The 21,345-nt window shown below is 42.1% G+C and overlaps 1 protein-coding gene across 3 annotated transcripts in view; it reads left to right on the plus strand.

Annotated features, from left to right (window-relative positions):
• Window positions 1-506: 506 nt before the first annotated feature.
• Window positions 507-21,345, plus strand: part of kcnab2a (potassium voltage-gated channel subfamily A regulatory beta subunit 2a) — a 274,196-nt gene continuing 253,357 nt past the window's right edge. For all 3 annotated transcript variants that reach the window (XM_067970202.1, XM_067970204.1, XM_067970206.1), the window contains exons 1-2: window positions 507-588; window positions 16,831-16,903. The gene's annotated coding sequence lies outside the window, so the exon portion shown is untranslated. The remainder of the gene's footprint in view (window positions 589-16,830; window positions 16,904-21,345) is intronic.

The raw sequence follows: 21,345 nt of genomic DNA on the forward strand, positions 1-21,345 counted from the left end.
ATTGTCGCGACTTGCAACTCATGGGGTATTTCTTCCCCGCCACAAATTGCTGGGTTATTTACACACTAATAACGGTGAGCGCCATTAAACTCGCCATTATTTTCCCAGCAAATTCTGGGCCAATGTTTTTCATGATGGCTGAAGTTGCCAGCTCTCGGAGTTGTCAATAATGGTGGGAATTGCTCTTCTCTACATTTTAAAAACATATTTTTCTTTATAAAGTGACTTTTACATTTAGAGGACTAACCTGGCAATGGAGGATGGATGTGGGGGTGGCTGAGGGGGGGGGGGGGGGTTACCAAACACCTGTTGTTCTTTTGAAAGAAACGCCCTGCCACGAATCCCCCCTCAGCTACCCCCCTCTCCCGCGGCACCAAACTACCCCCGCCCCGTCCAGCGAGCATTGATTGACAATGCACCTGGTCCAATAGGCAAGCCCACCGCCTCTCCGCTGCGCGGAAACGAGCCAATGGCTGTGGTCCGGGGGAGGCGGGACTTCCTCGGAGGCGAGCAGCAGGTTAGGTTGTGGGTCGGCGCGTGCTGGTGCCAGCAGAGGCGGCAAAAACAAGAGGAGAGAGCGCGAGCGAGGTGGGTGTCCGAAGGGAGCGAGGCGATTATAAAATAAAATAAAATATAAACATTCAGCTTAATTTAACCGCAGGATCAGCAAGTAAAAGTAAAAATACAATTGGAGATGACTGAATTCGGGTGAATTTTTTTAGGCACTGGTGAAGAATAAACCAGGCGTCGCTTTATCTCAAATCTGACAGGAAATCAAAACAAAATTAAAATTAAACATTCTATCATTTAATGCTAAAACCAGTAACTACATATAAAAATACTGTTATAAGTGATAGAACCAGCCTGCAAAGATTTTAAAGCATTGTGATACGCGCCGGTGAATGATGAGCCATCTTTATCTCAAATCTGACAGGCATTCAGATTAATGTTTATATTTTGGCGTTAATTTTTAAAATTTATTTGGGAGGTAATCGGGTTAAAGCAATTCTGAGGGGATTTATATCTTTAAGATGCGGAGATGCTGGGCTTTTATCAGCTGCATGGAGTGAGTGGCCAGATTACTGACTTCCAAATTCCTTTATTTTATAAAATAAATTAAACAATTAATTTAGTTTTATTTTAAAAGTATCATCAAAAAATTATAAAAGCTCAATACATTGTACTCCGGGACTTCTGTAGAACCAAACATCAAGGTTAAAGATTTTTTGGGCTGGAATTCCCAGATGATGATTTTCAAAATAATGAGAGTTTAAGTAAAACAAATAAATGCTTTAATGATTGAGAGATCCCATGTGTAAAAACTCAAGGGTCAGAGGCTTGGTAATTAAGAAAGATCTTAAGTCGATTTTAAATGAATATTTAATGGCTATTCATTTATTATGATGGAATCTGTATTGTGTGTTCAGCTTGCACATTTGAATCTGGGAATGCAAAAATATATTTTTTCAGGATAAATGCATATGAGCTTATTAATTGACCTTGATCAATGTGCACAAGAACGATTTCACAGATTGACGATTGTTACACATGCATTCAGAACATTTTCTTTTAATTTTGGTATGGGTGGATTTAAAGGTTTATAAGGTGTTCTTGTGGCTCAGTTAGTTAAGGCAGGAATAGCTGAAGCAATACGTACCAGGAAGATTCTAAGTACAGTTACTGGTTTGTGATGGTAGGGGTGTTATAGTTGGCTTCAGAACCTTTTGGATTAGGAAAAGGAAAATTGGTTAGGGGTTCCTGTCTCTGTGTGTATCCAGTGACCCTGATGGAAGTGCACAAATACGGACATTGGGTGAGGACAGGATGAGGCTCAACTGTGATGTTCTCTGTGGAGGAATTGCTTGTCAACACTCATTCTAGGCCTACACGTGAAGAAGAGCCATTTTGGCCATGGAATGGTGCTGGATTGTCAACTTCATACCATGGAACTGTATTCCAACTTCAGGCAAGATGGAAAAGAAAATTGGGGGAGGGAAGGTTAAAAGATGTGAGGGGACCTATATTTTTTAGGTCCTCAAAGGATCTAAAATGAAGACAAAAGAATGAATTAAATTGAACATAATGATTTTGTTAGTGATTACAGAAGTACATAACCTTATAAATGGACCATATTTTCAATTGAACATTAAGTATTAAATTCACCTTTGGGACTATATCGCACATTCGCATTTACCTCCATTGTTGCCAAGTTCAACTGGCTCCCTGTCTCAGCATATCAGTTTTTAGTCCTTGGTCTTGCCTTCAAATCTCTCTGCACTGTCATCCTTCCCTACCGGAGTGATGTTCTCTAACTGTACATTCGAGCTAGCATCCATTGCTCCTTTGAGTCTGGTTTGCTGATCTTTCGCCTCTTCCAAAGGTGGTTAATCCTTCAGTTATTACACTTCGGGAATACTTTGCTGAACTATTCTACCTCACAATTCTCGCATAAGTCTCGAAAATCTCTTGGACTGTGCTTTTGGCCACTTCCCTTAATTTGCTGTCCCATCTTAGTGTCTGCTTTTTCCTGCACCCTAGGATGTTCTTCTGCTTGAGGCTTGCTATACGTATGAAAGTTGTTGTTGTGACTGCTGCCTACATATTCTTCTTTGTAAGGGGCTCCAATCCTATTGCCAGTGATGTAATTGGACCAGAAGAACATAAGAACGTAAGAAATAGGAGCAGGAGTAGGCCATATGGTCCCTCGCGTCTGCTCCACCTTTCAACAAGATCATGGCTGATCTTCGACCTCAACTCCACTTTCCCGCCATATCCCTTGATTCCCCTAGAGTCCAAAAATCTATTGATCTCACTCTTGAATATACTCAACAACTGAGCATCCACAACCCTGGAATAGAGAATTCCAAAGATTCACAATCCTCTGAGTGAAGAAATTCCTCCTCATCCCAGTCCTAAATGTCCAACCCCTAATCTTGAGACTATGTCCCCTAGTTCTAGACTGTCCAGCCTAGGGAAACATCATCTCAGCATCTACCCTGTCAAGCCTTCTTAGAATCTTATATGTTTCAATGAGAGCATCTCTCATTGTATTCGGGGGTTCTGCAGATGACACCTCTCTGTCTGAACACGGTGATTGCCTTGGCAACGGGCAGTTGCAGAGGCAGTCTGTAAACACCATGTATTATTCAATATGTATAAATGCGTAGGCTTCAAGGAGATCTTGAAACATTTACCTGAGGAAGGAGAAAATCTCCGAAAGCTTGTGAATTTAAAATAAAATTGCTGGACTATAACTTGGTGTTGTAAAATTGTTTACAATTGTCAACCCCAGTCCATCACCGGCATCTCCACATCATCTTCTAAACTCCAGAGAGTATAGGTCCATTCTACTCAATCTCTCCTCATAGGACAACCCTCTCAACCCAGGAATCAATCTAGTGAACCTTTGTTGCATCCCCTCTAAGGCAAATATATCCTTCCTTAGGTAAGGAGATCAAAACTGTACACAGTACTCCAGGTCCCTCTAAGGGACCCACGTTTACTTTCGCTACTCTCTTCCTTTTTACATTCTTGTAGAAGTTCTTACAATCTGTTTTTATATTTCTAGATGGTTTATCCATTCTCCCTGCAGTCATTGCTCTCATCCATATAGGTAGCATCATTGCATCTTGGGTCCCCTTACCTGCCTGACTCGCAATCGCATCTTCCTGCCCCTGATCACTCCCCAAAGCCTTTCCACCTTTATCCTGTGTCTATGCACCCTAGTTCTAGACTTTCTAGCCAGGGGAAACAACCTCTCTGCTTCTATCCTGTCAAGCCGCTTCATAATCTTATATGTTTTAATGAGATCATCTCTCATTCTTCTAAACTCCAGAGAGTATAGGCCCATTCTACTCCACCTCTCTTCATAGTACAACCCACTCATCCCAGGAATTAATCTAGTGAACCTTCGTTGCACCGCCTCTAAGGTAAGTATATCCTTCCTTAGATAAGGAGACCAAAACTGTACTTATAGGCTTCACTCCTCTCTGCTGCTGCCGCTCCTCGCTCTGCTCCCACCTCCTTTATTGGCCTCGCTCCTCTCTGCCATGGGAGAATACTTTCATTGTTTTCTGATGCAACAGTAGTATTTCAAAACCAGTTTGTGTCACTAGAGGCTCCTAGATGTTCTTCCACTAGACTGGAGAAGCTGGAGTTGTTCTCCTTAGAGCAGAGAAGGTTGAGAGGAGATTTGATAGAACTCTTCAAAATCATGAAGGGTTTAGATAAAGTAAATAAAGAGAAACTGTTCCCGTTGGCGGAGGGTTGAGAACCAGAGGTCACAGATTTAAGGTGATTGGCAAAAGAACCAAAGGCGACATGAGGAAAAACTTCTTTACGCAGCGGGTAGTTATGATCTGGAACGTGCTGCCTGAAAGGGTGGTGGAAGCAGATTCAATCGTGGCTTTCGTAAAAGAATTAGATAAATACTTGAAGGGAAAACATTTTCAGGGTTATGGGGGAAAAATTGGGGAAATGGGACTAATTGGATCGCTCTTACAAAGAGCCTGCATGGGCTCAATGGGCCAAATGGCCTCCTTCTGTGCTGTAATCATTCTATGATTCTATACAGTATTTTAGTAGTAGTAGTAAGTTGTAAACTATTATTTTTAGGCTCAAATAATATTGACCAGCTAATCTGCGACTAGTATAATTAGATCATGAGATTTCGACATAGAATCATATAGTTTTACTGCACAGAAGGAAACTATTTGGTCCATTTTGCCTCTGCCAGCTCTCTGAAAGGCTGTCCATTTACTTTATTTGTTCTTGAGATGCGGGTGATGTTGGCAAGGCTGCTTTTATTGCCCATCCCAATTGGCTTGAGAGCATTAAGGGTCAACCACATAGTGTGAGGCTGAAGTCGCGTGTAGACCAGACTGGGTAGGGATGATGCTTTCCCTTCCCTGAAGGACATTAGTGAACCATTTGGGTTTTTACGACAATCCAGCAACTTCAATGCAATTTTCCTGATGCTAGATTTATTGAATTCAATTTCATAACTTGTCATGGTGGGATTTGAAATCATGAGCTGTGGGTTGCTAGTCTAGTACCTTAACCACTACGTATAGCTCCTTTCCCCATTCCGTTTTAAAATGTTGCTTTTCCAAATATTTATTTGCTTTTTTTAAAAAGCTGTTAGCGATTTTGCTTCATCACTGATTTGCGTGGCCATAGACAGACATAGATATATATACAAATATATCTATGTAAGAAAAGAACTCCTAACCTGTCCTTTTTGTTCTTTTGGTCATGATCTTAAATTTATGTCTTCTATTTACCAACTCATTGACCACTGTCTCCCCTTTGCACCCTGATGCATGATCATCCACTTCTATTCACTAATTTGCTCTGCCTGCAGGGTGCCCACCTTCTGAAATGTGCATTCCAGAAACTGTATGTGATGGAATGTTCACAGCTACTCCAAGTTCAGAAACTGAGCTTAAGAGCAAGCAACTGGAGATGCTTCTCACACATGTTGTTATCTCAGATACGCAAAGCATTCAGCCCCTCCCATGACAAACAGGTACTGCACATCATAGGTTTAGTTGTGTTCCCCATATTAAACTGTTTTCTCTTAAAAGTTTAATAAAATCAAACAACAATTTTATGATTTAACTCCTCAATATAGTTTTAAGACAACTGCACCTCAAGGCTTAATTCCCTCTGAAGCTGGACTCTCTAGGCCTTTTGCACACCCTTGGAGTCTCGCTACTCAGGAAGAGGTGCAGTGCTTTCTAATGTTAAAACTTACTACTCTAGACTGGTCAGCACGCAAAGTTTCTTGTGCAGGCCTTTTTACAAACCACCATGACGAGTAAATTGTTGCCTCTGTATAAGTTAATGTATGTACGATCAAACAAATATATGGCAGGGGAAGACCATCAGGCGTGTCCCATTAAAACATGATGTACCTCGTACACAATTGACCCACCCCATAACCATGCAGTGTCCAAGGAAATGAAAAAAAAACTATGACCAATTCAGGAAAAGCTCTAGGAAATTTCTCTCCCATTCCCTAAGACGATCAAGCAAAACTCCAGGAGACTGCAATTGTCCATAGTTCCAGCTAATTGGCAATTTATTTCCTATTACTGAAAATGCACTTTTTCTATCAGGAACTTGTCAAGTTCACTTTTAAAAGGTGAATCCATAGCCGTTGCATGATTTAGTGGCATGTTCCAGAGAGCAGTGACACTGCAAAAATAAATACTTGTGATCTAACCTAACTCTTCGCCTAAGGATGTTCAATGCATGTCCATTAGTCCAACCATCCCTATCTACCTCAAACTATCCAACCAGACTATATTCAATCCCTTCATCTCGAAAACCTCCATCTAAGCCTGCACGTCTCTTAAATAGACATAACTCTTGCGGCCTATTCTGATAATTAAGACTAGGTATCATCCTGGTTGCTTTACTGTTCCAATTCTTCAATGTCTTGATATCCTTTGCTATTGGTGGAGACCAAAACTATACTATGTACATACTGTTTGTGGACTGGTGATTTTTACTGTAGTCTGGCGAATTTTGTTGTCTAGTGCTCCTATTGTCTAGTGTCCTGTAGCCTAAGTATGAGTTTTGCTTTCATTGAGGAATAACTACGGCCCTGCAAATAGTGCGAGAGGTTACATTTATCAACATAAATAAAGTTAAGTTAATATGTTAATGTGTTGCATTAGTTTTCCAGTGTTTCTTTAAACATGATGGTGTGGATTTATTACTATAAAGAGGGTCCCATGTGTGGTGCCACAAGAGAGGGATCTAGGTTTAATTTTCACACTCCACTAGTTTCCCAATGTCAGCTGTAGGGAAACGTGGAATGGGTTTCTACCTGTCCAACATGCTAAGTAGGCTGGGTCTGGCCATGCTGGTTGAGCAGGCCCAGGACGTCCCGTCCAGCTAGACCGTTACCACCCCCCCCCCCACCTATCCAAGGTGGAGAGGTTCCTGAGGAGGAACCCCTTCGACCACAAGGCCATCAGAGAGTGGTTGACACGAAACGTTCCAAGAGTCCTGCAAGGAACGGAGAGGGTGGACTCAATCTGTTCCTTCCCCGACCAGATGGCCGATGCCATTTGGCAGAACGCCTTGTCGCCGGAACTGACCAACAGGCACCAGGATGTAGCCTGGATGGTGGTGAGAAAGGCCCTCCCACTGCAGTCCTTCCAACACGCACGGAACCTCAGCGTCACCACGAGTTGCCCTCGAGGCTGTGGCGGGGAGGAGACTGTCTTCCACCCCCTGATGGACTGCCCCTTTGCGCAGAGGGTGTGGAGAGAGATGCGTTGGTATCTGCCCCGGTTCATCCCAAACAGTTTGGTAACACAGGATGCTGTGCTCTACGGACTGTTCCCTGGGACGCGCACCGAGACGGATATCACCTGCGGCTGGAAGTCCATCAACTCGGTGAAGGAGGCCCTTTGGTCCGCCCGAAACCTGCTGGTCTTCCAGCTGATGGAGCTGTCCACGAACCAGTGTTGCCGACTGGCACACTCCAAGGTCCAGGAGTACGTGCTGCGGGATGCACTGAGGCGAAGTGTGACCCATGCAAAGGCACTATGGGGAAAGGCCACCTCATCTTATATTGTACACCATGAGTCATAAGAAATACTGTGTTTGAATTGTAATAATGAAATCGCTTTGTGTACCATCTGTAACGTTTTTGGTTTGATTTGTACAGGTTTTGAATTGTGATATTTACTTTGAACAGTATGTATCTTTAAATTCTATGAAATAAAATAAAAAGGAAATGTGGTATGGAGGGCAGGTACTTGCTCATTGGAGAGAGAGTTATTGCTGGGCTGTTTTATCTTGGCTGCTTTATTATGCTTTGAGCAGCATTACAACATTTCCCTACATTACACTTCAGAAGTACTTTATTGACTGTCAAGCGCTTTGGGACGTCCTGAAGTTGTGAAAGGCGCTATATAAATGCAAATAATTAAAAAGGCTAATGGAATGTTAGTCTTTATCTCAAGGGGGCTGGAATACAAAGGGGTCATGCTTCAGTTGTGCAAAGCTCTGGTTACACCACATCTGGAGTACTGCAGTCAGTTCTGGGAACCGCACCTCAGGAAGGATGTATTGGCTTTGGAGGAGGTGCAGTGCAGATTCACCAGAATGATAACTGGGCTAAAAGGGTTAAATTATGAGAATACGTTACATAGGCTGGGCTTGTATTCCTTTGAGTATGGATGGTTAAGGGGTGATCTGACTGAGGTGTTTAAGATGATTAAAAGAGTTGATAGGGTAGATAGAGAGAAACTTCCCCGATACAAACCCCCATACATAAACAAGTAACTGACAATCAGAGGCGAAGAACAACTTAACTGGTAAGCAAAATTAAAGACCTCAAACTACTCGATTACCTACCAGCAGTTGGCTAGAAGAATCAGGTCAACTCGTGCTGTTCATCACCTTCTGGCATTTGGCTTGTGATGGAATTTAACAAAAACATAGTAACAGGATGCTTGGCTGCACTATAAACAAAAATAAAAAAACTGTAGTTGGTGGAAGTCTGAAACAAAAGCAGAAAATGTTGGAAACCCTCAGCAAGGCAGTCAGCATTTGTGGAGAGAAGAGACATATTCACATTTAGGAACAGGAGGAGGCCATTTAGCCCCTCAAGCCTGTTCCACCATTCAGTGAGATCATGGCTGACCTGTGACCTAACTCCATATATCCGCCTTAGCCCCATATCCCTTAATACCTTTTGGTTAACAAAAATCGATCAATCTCAGATTTAAAATTAACAATTGAGCTAACATCAACTGCTGTTTGCGGAAAAGTTCCAAACTTTTACTACCCTTTGCGTGTAGAAGTGTGTCCTAGCTCTAATTTTTAGGCTATGTCCCCTAGTAGGAACATAGGAACAGGAGTAGGCCATTCAGCCCCTCGTGCCTGCTCCGCTAGTCCTAGACTCCCCAACCCGCAGAAATAGTTTCTCTCTAACTACCCTATCAGTTTCCCTTTATATCTCGAAAACTTCGATGAAATCACCCCATAATCTTCTAAATTCCAGGGAATACAACCCTAGTTTGTGTAATCTCTCTTTGGAATTTAACTCTTGGAGTCCAGGTATCATGCTAGTAAATCTGTGCTGCACTCCCTCCAAGGCCAATATATTCTTCCTAAGGTGTGGTGGGCAGAACTGAACACAGGTGTGATCTAACCAGGGCTTTGTATAGCTGTAGCATAACTTCTACCCCCCTTTTATTCTAGATATAAAGGCCAGCATTTAATTAGCCTTTTTGATTATTTTCTGTATCTGTCCTTGACGTTTTAATGATCCATGTACATGGACCCCTAAGTCTCTTTGGACCGCCACTGTTTCGAGCTTTTCACCATTTAGAAAGTACTCTGATCTATCCTTTCTAGGTCCAAAGTGGATGACCTCACACTTAAATTGAAATCAACCTATATTGAAAGCCATTTGTCACTGTTTTGCCCATTCACTTAATCTATTAATATCTCTCTTTAATTTTATGCTTCCCTCTGCACTGCTTATAATGCTGCCTACCTTGGTGTCCTCGGCGAACTTGAATACATGGCTCTCTATCCAGTCATCTAAGTCGTTAATAAATACAGTGAATAGTTGAGGTCCCAACACAGATCCCTGTGGGACACCACTATTCACATCTTGCCAATTTGAGTACCTGCCCATTATCCCTACTCTCTCTCATGCCGCTCGGCCAATTTCCTAACCAGACCAATAATTTGCCCTCAATTCCATGAGCTTCAACTTTATAGCTAACAGTCTCTTATGAGGGACTTTATCGAATGCCTTCTGGAAGTTCATATAATCAACATCCATAGACATTCCCCTGTCCACTACTTTAGACACCTCTTCAAAAAATTAATTCAGGATCGTCAAGCATGACCTACTTGCTTTTCGGGTATAAACCCCAATTGGAACTGGTAGTTCTGATGAGGGGGGGTTACACTTAAAACGTTAACTTGGAAGGGAGTCCCTCTTCATGGTATACAATTTCATGAACAGTGGTAACTATCTGATAACTCATCAAAGTGATCATTCTCCATGTGTGGGTCTGGGTGGTAAGTGCTGGCAGGGTGTTGGTTATTGGGGCCATTACTGCGAGCTTGATCCTATCGCAACCAAACATCCACACATGCCCACTTCCAGCAGAAAGTGATCAAGAGTAGGAACCCATCTAATTTTTTCTCATTTTCTTTCTCTTGTCATGAGGACACTGAAGCCAAATGAACCAATCCTCCCTGGTTTGTGCAGCTGAGTATACCATGTAATGCACAAGGAGTATCCCGATAATCTTTATTGCCGACCTCCTTCCAGCGTTATTTCACTTTACATTAGTTTGGCATGAGCCTCCGAAGTTGTTTCCCAATCTAATTTCATTCCATTTAAATGTTTCCAAATTCATCCTGTTTGGAACTCTTTGGGCAAATGTGTGGCCAGTTCTGGGTAGATGCACTTACAATTGTTTTCGCCATGAGTGTAGTATTAACAGAGTATTGCATTTAATTTTATTTTCTACTCTGATGACTAAATCAAGTGCTCAGTATTGTAAGACTCATAATACAATCAAGGAGAGTCAACATGGTTTTATGAAGGGGAAATCATGTCTGACAAATTTCTTAGAGTTCTTTGAGGAAGTAACGGGCAGGGTGGATAAAGGGGAACCAATGGATGCAGTATATTTGGATTTCCAAAAGGCATTCAGTAAGGTGCCACATAAAAGATTACTGCACAAGATAAGAGCTCATGGTGTTGGGGGTAATATACTGGCATGGAGAGAGGATTGGCTAACTAACAGAAAACAAAGAGTCAGGATAAAAGGGTCATTTTCAAAATGGCATTCTGTAACTAGTGGGGTGCCGCAGGGATCAGTGCTGGGGCCTCAACTATTTACAATATGTATCAATGACTTGGATGAAGGAACAGAGTGTCTTGTGGCCATATTTGCTGATGATACAAAGATAGGTGGAAAAGCAAGTTGTGATGAGGGCATCTGCAAAGGGATATTGACAGGTTAAGCGAATGGGCAAACATTTGGCAGATGGAATATAATGTGGGAAAATGTGAAGTCATCCACTTTGGGAGGAAAAATAAAACGCAAAATATTATTTGAATGGAGAAATACTACAAAATGCTGCGGTACAGAGGGATCTGGGTGTCCTCGTACATGAAACGAGGACACCCAGATCCCTCTGTACCGCAGCATTTTGTAGTATTTCTCCATTCAAATAATATTTTTCTTTTTTATTTTTCCACGTACAGGTGCAGCAGGTAATCCGGAAGGCAAACGGATTATTGGCCTTTATTTCTAGGGGGATGAAGTATAAAAGCAGGGAAGTAATGCTACAACTGTACAGGGTGCTGGTGAGACCACACCTGGAGTACAGTTCTGGTGCCCTTATTTAAGGAAGGACATACTTGCATTGGAGGCAGTTCAGAGAAGGTTCACTAGGTTGATTCCGGGTATGGAAGGGTTGTCTTATGAGGAAAGATTGAACAGGTTGGGTCTATATTCATTGGAGTTTAGAAGAATGAGGAGAGATCTTATTGAAACATACAAGATTCTGAGTGGACTCGATTGGGTGGATGCTGAGAGGATGTTACCCCTCATGGGGGAATCTAAAATTCGGGGGCATAGTCTCAGAATAAGTGGTTGCCTGTTTAAGATGGAAATGAGGAGGAATTTCTTCTCCCAGAGGGTCGTGAATCTTTGGAATTCTTTACCCCAAAAGGCTGTGGAGGCTGAGTCATTGAATACATTCAAGGGAGTCAAAGAATAAGGGGAAAGGGTGGGAAAATGGAGTTGAGGTAAAACTCAGATCAGCCATGATCTCACTAAAAGGCGGAGCAGGCTCGAGGGGCCGAATGGCCTACTCCTGCTCCTATCACTTATGGTCTTATGGTAATCAAGTCAATCAGTGTGTGCAGTCCAAGGACATAGTAAAATCAATTTGAACAGCGATGCCAGGTAAAATGTTGGATATATGTCCATTCTTCAAATAGTGGTGCTAATGGTGGATGGAGGGTGGAGTGGGGGGAATAATTCTGGTAACAAGTAGTCAATAACTCCTATTAAATATTGCATTGATATGCTACAAAGCCAAAAGGATTTCAGTAAGAGTGCATTATAGGTTCACCTACAGTGGAAATTGATAAACAAGGATTCTGTCAGTTCTGATGAAGTGCCACACCTAAAACTGGTGTGGTCACTAGGCTTACTACATGTGCTATCAGGTAAAATTGCTCAAGACAATACACCTTAATGTTGTGCAACATGCTTATATAGTTCTCTTGGTTCATCCCTCAAAATGCTTCTACCATCAGTGACAGACCTGTAACTACCACTACAGTACTTAACCCTAATGTTGTGTTTGGAGAGAGCATTTTGAGCTATACAACATAATTTTTGGGAGGATATATTATGTAAGAACATAAGAAATAGGAGCAGCAGTAGGCAATACGGCCCCTTGAGCCAGCTCGCCATTCAATCAGATCATGACTGATCTTCAACCTCAACTCCACTTTTCTGCCCAATCCCCATATTCCTTGATTCCCCTGGAGTCCAAAAATTTATCTGTCTCAGCCTTGAATATATTCAAAACTCAGCATCCACAGCCCTCTGAGGTAGAGAATTCCAAAGATTCACAACCCTCTGAGTGAAGAAATGCATCCTCATCTCAGTCTTAAATGGCCTACCTCTTATCCTGCGACTATGCCCTCTATTTCTAGACTCTCCAGTCAAGGGAAACAACCTCTCAGCCTCTACCCTGTCAAGCCCCCTCATAATCTTATATGTTTCAATAAGATCACCTCTCATTCTTCTGAACTCCAAAGAGGTATAGGCCCATTCTACTCAACCTCTCCTCATAGGACAACCTCTCCTCATAGGACAACCTCTCCTCATAGGACAACCTCTCCTCATAGGACAACCTCTCCTCATAGGACAACCTCTCCTCATAGGACAACCTCTCCTCATAGGACAACCTCTCCTCATAGGACAACCTCTCCTCATAGGACAACCTCTCCTCATAGGACAACCTCTCCTCATAGGACAACCTCTCCTCATAGGACAACCTCTCCTCATAGGAATTAATCTAGTGAAGCTTCATTGCACCGCCTTTAAGGCAAGTATATCCTTCCTTAGATAGAGACCCAAAACTGTACTCCAGGTGAGGTCTCACCAAAGCCCTGTACAGTTGTAGTAAGTCTTCCTTACTCTTGTACAGCAACCCCTTGCAATAAAGGCCAACAAAGCATTTGCCTTCCTAATTGTTTGCTGTACCTGCATGCTAACTTTTTGTGCTTCTTGTACCAGGACACCCAAGTCTCTCTGGACACCAACATTTAATAGTTTCTCACCATTTAAAAAAATATTCTGTAATTGTGCTGTTTGGAGCTTTTCACAGTTTAAGTGAACATAGTATGAAAACTTTACACATTTTAATGTAATCCTAGTGGCAGCTGCTCACTGACCTGTGCATTTCTATAATTTTCTCTGTTTTTGAGATTTTCAGCATTTGCTATTATTTTTATGTAATAGTTTTGGGTTTACAGTGTAATTTTGACTGTTACAAGGTTAATTTCCTTTTCCCTCAAGTGTAAAGTAACTATTTAGCTAATCAATCCACAGTGTCATTATTCAATCATTAGGCGGGCGGGCGGAGGAGGGGTGGTCACGAATGAGCACAAACTTGCCTTCACCTGATGCCTGCATGAACGCACTTTCCAGCATGGGATTGTGTATAGCAGTCCACAAATGGGGAATCGGACTGATTTTTCTCCTTCCTGACCAGAGGACACTGAGGCCAATTGCAGTGTTCCTACTGCTGCCCCAGATGACAACTGCTAACTCAATAGCATGATGTGGAGATGCCGGTGATGGACTGGGGTTGACAATTGTAAACAATTTTACAACACCAAGTTATAGTCCAGCAATTTTATTTTAAATTCACAAGCTTTCGGAGGCTTCCTCCTTCGTCAGGTTTTCACATCGTTCACCTGACGAAGGAGGAAGCCTCCGAAAGCTTGTGAATTTAAAATAAAATTGCTGGACTATAACTCAATAGCAGACTGCGATCAAATCTGACACCATCCTGGTCAATGTGGCTCAGCTGTTCACTTCCTTAACCAGCTGAGCGATCAGTGAGAGCCAAGATCATAATATTTAATTGTACTTTCCAAGAAACTACTGTATATCATTTCAACAATGGTTTAATATGAGTAACACGATGATGCAGTTTACTGATATACCAATGTATTGTGCAGTGAATTTGGGCTTCCATTCACAATCCTCCACTGATTTTTTTTGTTTCAAAAATATACTTTATTCCTAAAATTTGTAAAGGTACATACAATATAATTCAAATCACACTTCAAACAATACAATACAGGTCATACATTTTGCAACGGTACATACTGTTCAATTCAAAAAGTCCCGATACAATCAATACAGTTACGCGCCATACATTGTATATACAGTTCATGGCACCCTAGGGTGCCACATTGCATTACAGTTATTATAGATTGCAGATTCAGTACATCGCGTTACATGCGTTTGTCAATTTACATTCTGCCCGAGGGGCTTTTTCTCTGTGTTACCAATTTTAGCCATGGTGTAGTGGGAATCTGCCAAACAGAAACCAGGTGCTAGTCTGTAGGCTGCTCTTACACACCTCTGTCTCAGGCTGGCATAACCAAGTGACCTGGGAATGGGTGCTTGTCCACTGTTTTGGTTGTGGGTAAAGTGAAGCATAACTGAGGAAAAAGATGGGGCTTTGCCGTCACAAGATAAAAGCCAATAGTTTAATGTTTCTAATTTTAAAAAAAATTGAATAATGAATATTATATTAGTGTGCTGATAGTAACTAATTGACTAACCCAGTCTTGGATGTCGCATAGTAGCAGAACATTTTCAGCTGGGTGGGTGAGTGGGGAAAAAAAAGAACTTGCTTTCAATGTTGCTGTGGTAGCAGTGCTGAAACTGAAGTCTGCAGTTTTTAGAAACATAGAAAATAGGAACAGGAGTATGCCATTCAGCCCTTCGAGCCTGCTGCATCATTCAATATGATCATGGCTGATCCTCTATCTCAATATCATATTCCCGCTCTCTTCCCCATCCCCCTTGATGCCTTTTGTGTCTAGAAATCTATCTAGCTCCTTCTTAAATATATTCAGTGACTTGATCTCCACAGCCTTCTGTGGTAGAGAATTCCACAGGTTCACTACCCTCTAAGTGAAGAAATTTCTCCTCATCTCAGTCCTAAATGTCCTACCCCGTATCCTGAGACTGTGACCCCTTGTTCTGGACCCCCCAGCAGGGGAAACATCCTCCCTACATCCAGTCTGTCGAGCCCTGTTTTTTAGCCTTGCAACTGATAGAAGCTGCAATGATGCCAGTGCATTTAAAATTAAATGTTGTTTTATGTCCTTGCTTTACTAATCTAACAATTTTAAATCTTGAATGGTTGTATCTTGACTGCAGCGTAAATGCTGATGCATGTTGAACTGTGTGCAGTTTTATTGCAGCCTCTTTGCCTGAGGTTTTTGTTACTGTATTATTAATAGGATCCAATAATAGAATTGGAAGTTGGAACTGACAAGAGAGGTTAACACCTTTATGATCAGAGCCCTTTTTATTGTTAGAATACTTAGTAACTGATCCAGTTGGCATTTGGAAGTTTAAAAACATTGGATGTTTATGCTATGAATAGAAGAAAGCATGCCTCCCTATCTCTCTGTTGCTACTTGATTAGCACTTAGGAGGTGTATGAAGGCAGTTTACAATGTCTGTTTTCCTTCCCCCAACCTTAGCCTGTACTTGGCATTTCATCACTGCTGTGGCTGAGATTAGGAATTCAGCAGTGTGGATCCTGGGCATGAACTTGTGCTCCACCATTCTGTGACACCAAACGTTGCTGTACCGTTGTGCTTTGCTGGCAAGTTTCAGAATTTTTTGTTATTTTTTAAACAAAGCTATTTTTGTCTCTGTTTTCTCCCCATCTCTACTGAGCTGGTTGATTACTTGTTGGAGTACAGCTTCACAGTTGCTACTTGCTCAAATGGCTATTTTTCATTTGTGAGCCCAGACAGTGAGTGTCAACGGACTGTTTGACTGCAGGTGAATCACAACCTGATCGATATTCACGTACGCTTCAAATAAGGATCACTGGGTAAGGACCAGGAACGCGATCCCTGTATGATTTTTACTACCCGTAACCAAGAAGCTATTTGCAGCCTCAGCACAGCTGGGACAAACCCTTTTCAGGTCTGTATGGCTCAGCTACTCACTGGATAAACATCCTGTGTTATCAGGGATGCCCAGTTATCTTTGATTTTATTATATATTTTCCTCTGATTTTCTTCTCTGCTCCCTTGAAGGTGCTGGCTCCTCTCTACTGCCTTGTTCAAACAGGCATTCTTCATGTGTGAGCTTAGACAGTGAGCCCAGAAAGGAATCAGCTACTTCAGTAGAGCAAGCTATTTGATTTGCATGGAGGAGCATTGCAATGAAACCTGATCTTTTCCTTGCCTATCTTTCACTAATGGGCACTTTCCAGCAGGAGCCATTGGATATGGATCAGGAGCAAAAACCCTGGTTGATGTTCCTTTCCCTAAGACCTAGACTCTGATAACAGTTGTGGTGTCCCTGTTGTGACTTATACTGAGATCATCTCACCTGGCGCAGGATGGAATTTAATTTTGGACCATTGTAGTCCCCATTTGGTTGTTATGCACTGGATAATCTTAGTCATATGAGAGGAAACACAAATATTGTTTACATGCATTTTAATAACTGACTGACAAGAAATAAAATAGTTTCTCTTTTTATTTAGGACTAATACTGTGGACGGAAAGGAAGGCAGTATCAGCATTTTGAGAACTCAACCCACAAGCTCACACTGCACTGTAAGTGCTGCATTCAGTTTATAGGATTAATGTTACTGTCTTTAGGAATAAATCATGTCTTTAGGAATAACAGTATTGTCACTAGGTTTTCAATGAAGTGTAAAAGTGAATGTGTGAAATTATCGCACCGTGCTTGCTTCAACTATGAAAAATATGCATAAGTGAAATTGTAGATTTTGTCTTTCCAAATTTAGGTTGTGTCTGGAGAAAGCATTTGTATGATGTCGGGGTGGTGTTGTTGGGACTGTCATTGGTGGTGAGATAAATTTAAAGTGATGAATTAAGAGTGTGACAAAAGAAGCATAGTGCAGAATGTTAAAGCACATTGGTTTAAGTGAGATTTTCTCTGAAAGCATATTGGTAGCAATATTTGTATTCTAAGTAAACCTAGCGACTGTAACACTCCTAGTATCAAATTCTTGCCTCTGGCTTTAAATTCTGAGAAGTATATGTGATCATGGTAAATGTATTTCAGACAGAATGCTAGAATATGGATTTGTTATTACCCATCATGCAAGTTCCTGATCTTAGCTACACCATAGCAAAAAGCAGAGAGCAGCAGTGATCTGCTTCCCCACAAAGAGGAAGTATAAGAAACTGGGTTACCATTGCACAACCCATTGTGGTCAGCTCAAAATCAATTGTACTTGAAGACTGGGGAGCAGGTTGTCTGTCTGCTTGCCTAGTCTCGATTGTGGTAAGTAAGGGAAGGAAAGTTTTTTTTAAATGGAACAACTCATCCCAAATTTCATAAAATGAGTTTGATGATTATGTAGCATTACTCTCTGACATAAAATATAGAACCTCTGCATCACTTAGTGAAGCAAACTTCAGTGTTGGGACATGTAGCAGACTAGAAAGTCTAAATAACATCATGCTAGACCACTTTTTTACATTTCCTATGGTTGATTACAGACTATCATTGCAGATCTGGTTGCCTGCCCTGTCCTCTTGGGTAGGGAGGTGATGCGAGGACCAACACAAAGGAGCAATCAGCAAGATTTCTCTTTATGCCATTTCTATTTTCCAAAAAGAAAGAAATGTTGCACCCTTATTGATTTAGTAAATATGGGGACCTTCGGTGGCAGTGATCCCGAACCGACCAGGAGGGGAATCGGGGCAGAGCTCCAGGCGACAAACAACATTTGAATAATGTTAGTAGCTTTCCTTTGGCATTGCCTATGGTAGGTCGGAGGATGCACTGCCTTATAAGGACAAGAGAATTAAATCCTGTACCATGAAATGTGTTATTCTGATGCTCAAATATAACTATGTCCAACATAGTCTGTTTTTAAGGCCAAAATATGTAATTGCTGTGCCTTGCTCGGCTCAATTAGACGCATTGATTTTAGCAGATACTCAGATCAATTATAGCTCAGTTGTTTTATAAGGACCGTAGTCTTCTACTGTGAAATACACAATGTATTCTACTAAGGTGGAGTTTTGTCCCTTTATGGCCATAAATTTCCCATGACTGATTGTTATCAGCAATCCATGTTGGAAGTATGCATATGTGGACATTGGGTGATGACTAGATTGAGTTCAATTGTGATGCCCTCCACAGTTGAATGGTCTGCCAAAAGTCACTGTCCATACGATGAATGGTAGCTTGGGTAAGATACTGTCGGGAAAGTGCATCCTATGAACCATGCCCCAGCAAAGCATCTATCTCTTCAGGAGGGAGAGGAAAAATTGGCAAGAAGAAATATATAAAAGAAATAATGTATATGCATGAAAGTAGTAAATGTATTTCAGTAGTAGTAATGTGTTTTATGAGAGCAAGGATTATTATCGATTTGAAGGTTATGGAGCTATTGCAGGAAGATCAATTGCTGGATTGAAGAGAATGGACTTGAGAGTCCTTGAATATATATGGTGAAAGATTGAGCAATTGAACGATTGATTGATACCCTGGGATTTTGCAAGTCGCTCTTTTATTATCAATGGATAAGTGCCATTAATGTGGTCTGTTTGGCATACGTTTTGTTCATGTCCATATAACTATTCTTTATGTACCAGTAATTTTTTTTCATTCTCAGTCTATAGCTGTATGCATTGACCCTGTATTCCTGGTGGTAGCCGGAAAAGGATTAACCATTTACGTGTTGAGTATTACATTTACATTTTGCAGTAGTTTGGAAAGCGTAGACATGTATTTTCTCACTTAAATCAAGCTGGATTAATCCAATGATCCTGAATATTGGACTCTATATGCTGCCAGAACCACTTAAAATAATATTTCAGTAGACCGAATGAATTCCTAGCTATTCATTGGAATATACTGGTCATATAGACTATTTATTGTGTCTAGATTCCCCCAATTTTCTTCCATGATCAGTTGTATCATCTAGAAGTCCCCTCAATCCCAAAGAAACTCCACTTATCTCCCTCCCTCCCCCCCCCCACCCCATTTCCGCCCCCCCCCCCCATCCCACTCCCAAGAGGAAAGTTGTTAGTTGGTTTCAAACAACTGACAAGTGCGGATTTGAGCTCTTGCTAGGTGGAAGTAAAAGAAAGTGAGGGAAGCTGTACAAGCTGTGTCACATCTAGTGATACGGACACTGGTTGACAAATTTGTCAGAAGTTCCCACTCTACAAAACTGACATCCTTCACCTTGATAATGAACATACAACATTTATCCAAAATATTTTTTTAAAGCTGCTAACAGACCATCCTTGATGGCTTGGTGCTAAATGCATTTCATGTGTTACTGAGTGAAATAGACCAGAAATTCCCAGGTTCATTCCTTGGCCTGTGCTGAGTTACCTGGGGTATGGTAGTGTAGTGGTTATGTTACTGGATTAGAAATCCAGAGGCATGAATTTGAGTCCCACCATAGCAGTTTGAAAGTTTGAATTTAGTATTTTTTTAAAAATCTGGGAATAAAAAGCTGGTATCAGTAAAAGTAACCATGAAGCTTTGGATTGTCGTAAAAACCCAACGGTTCACTAATGTCCTTTAGGAAAGGAAACCTGGAGTCCTTACCTGGTCTGGGGTGGTAGGGGTCTGGACCTCAATACCTGAAAGGGTGGTAGAGGCAGAAACCATCAACTCATCTAAAAAGTACCTGAATGTGCACCTGAAGTGCCGTGACCTACAAGGCTACAGACCAAGTGCTGGAAAGTGGGATTAGGCAGGGTGGCTCATTTTCGGCTGGCATGGGCCGAATGGCCTCCTTCTGTGCCGTAAATTTTCTACAATTCTGGCTCATATGTGACTCCAGTCCCATACCAACATGGTTGATTCATAACTGCCCTCTGAAGTGGCCCAGCAAGCCATTCAGTTGTATCAAACCTCCACAATGCAGCAGCTCAAGACGACCCACCATCATCTTCTCGAGGGCAACTAGGGATGGCAATAAATGCTGGCTTGCCAGTGATGCCCATATCCCAAGAATGAATATTAAAACAAAATGTCAGCCAAGGTGGTAGGGATGCTAAAAGTGGCCTCAGCGCACGCGAGCCAGGGATAAGAAAAATCAGCTCGGGTTCCTGAGCATCATCACTGTGCACTCCTCCATTTTAGTTTTTCTCTCTTTAGTGCCCCATCTCCAGCCTCCCTTTCCTTTCGAGTCCTTGAACTTGTTGTTACTTCCCAAATCCGTGCCCGTCTTTCTCACAACTCCATGTCTGAATCTGTCCAATTAGGTTTCTGACCTGCCACAACACTGAAACGGCCCAATCAGAGGCACAAATTATATCCTCTGTGACTGTGACCGTAGTGCACCATCCCTCTTCATCCTACTCGACCTCTCTGCAGCCTTTGACTACACCATCCTCCTCCAATGCCTCTTCTGTGTTGTCCAGCTGTGTGGGACTGTCCTCCCCTGGCTTCACTCTTATCCATCCAATCGCAGCTAGAACCTCTCCAGCAATGGCTTCTCTTCGCGCCCTGCACCATTACCTCTGGAGCCCCCAAGGACCTATCCTTGCCTCCATCACCCCCCCCCCCGCCCCTCATTCCTCATCTACATGCTGCATCTCGGCAACACCATCCGAAGACATGGCATCAGGTTCCACATGTACACTGATGTCATCCAGCTCTGCCTCTCCACCACCTCTCTTGACCCCTCCACTGCCTCCATGTTGTCAGCCTGCTTGTCTGACATCCAGACCTGGATGAGGCGCAATTTCCTCTAGTTAAACACTGGGAAGACCGAAGCCATCGTCTTTGGCCCCCCTGCCACAAATTCTGTGCCTCTGCCGCTGATTCTATCCCTCTTTCTGGCCATTGTCTCAGGTTGAAGTCGACTGTTCGCAACCTTGGTGACCTATTTGACCCCGAGCTGAGCTTCGAACCCCATATGTTCTCAATCACAAAGACCGCCTACTTCCACCAGTGTAATATGGACCATCTCTGGCCCTGCCTCAGCCCATCTCCTGCCAAAACCCTCATCATTGCATTTAGCACATCCAGACTCGACTATTTCAATGCTCTCCCA

Source organism: Heptranchias perlo, chromosome 32 (assembly GCF_035084215.1).
Source record: "Heptranchias perlo isolate sHepPer1 chromosome 32, sHepPer1.hap1, whole genome shotgun sequence".
Lineage (NCBI taxonomy): Eukaryota > Metazoa > Chordata > Chondrichthyes > Hexanchiformes > Hexanchidae > Heptranchias > Heptranchias perlo.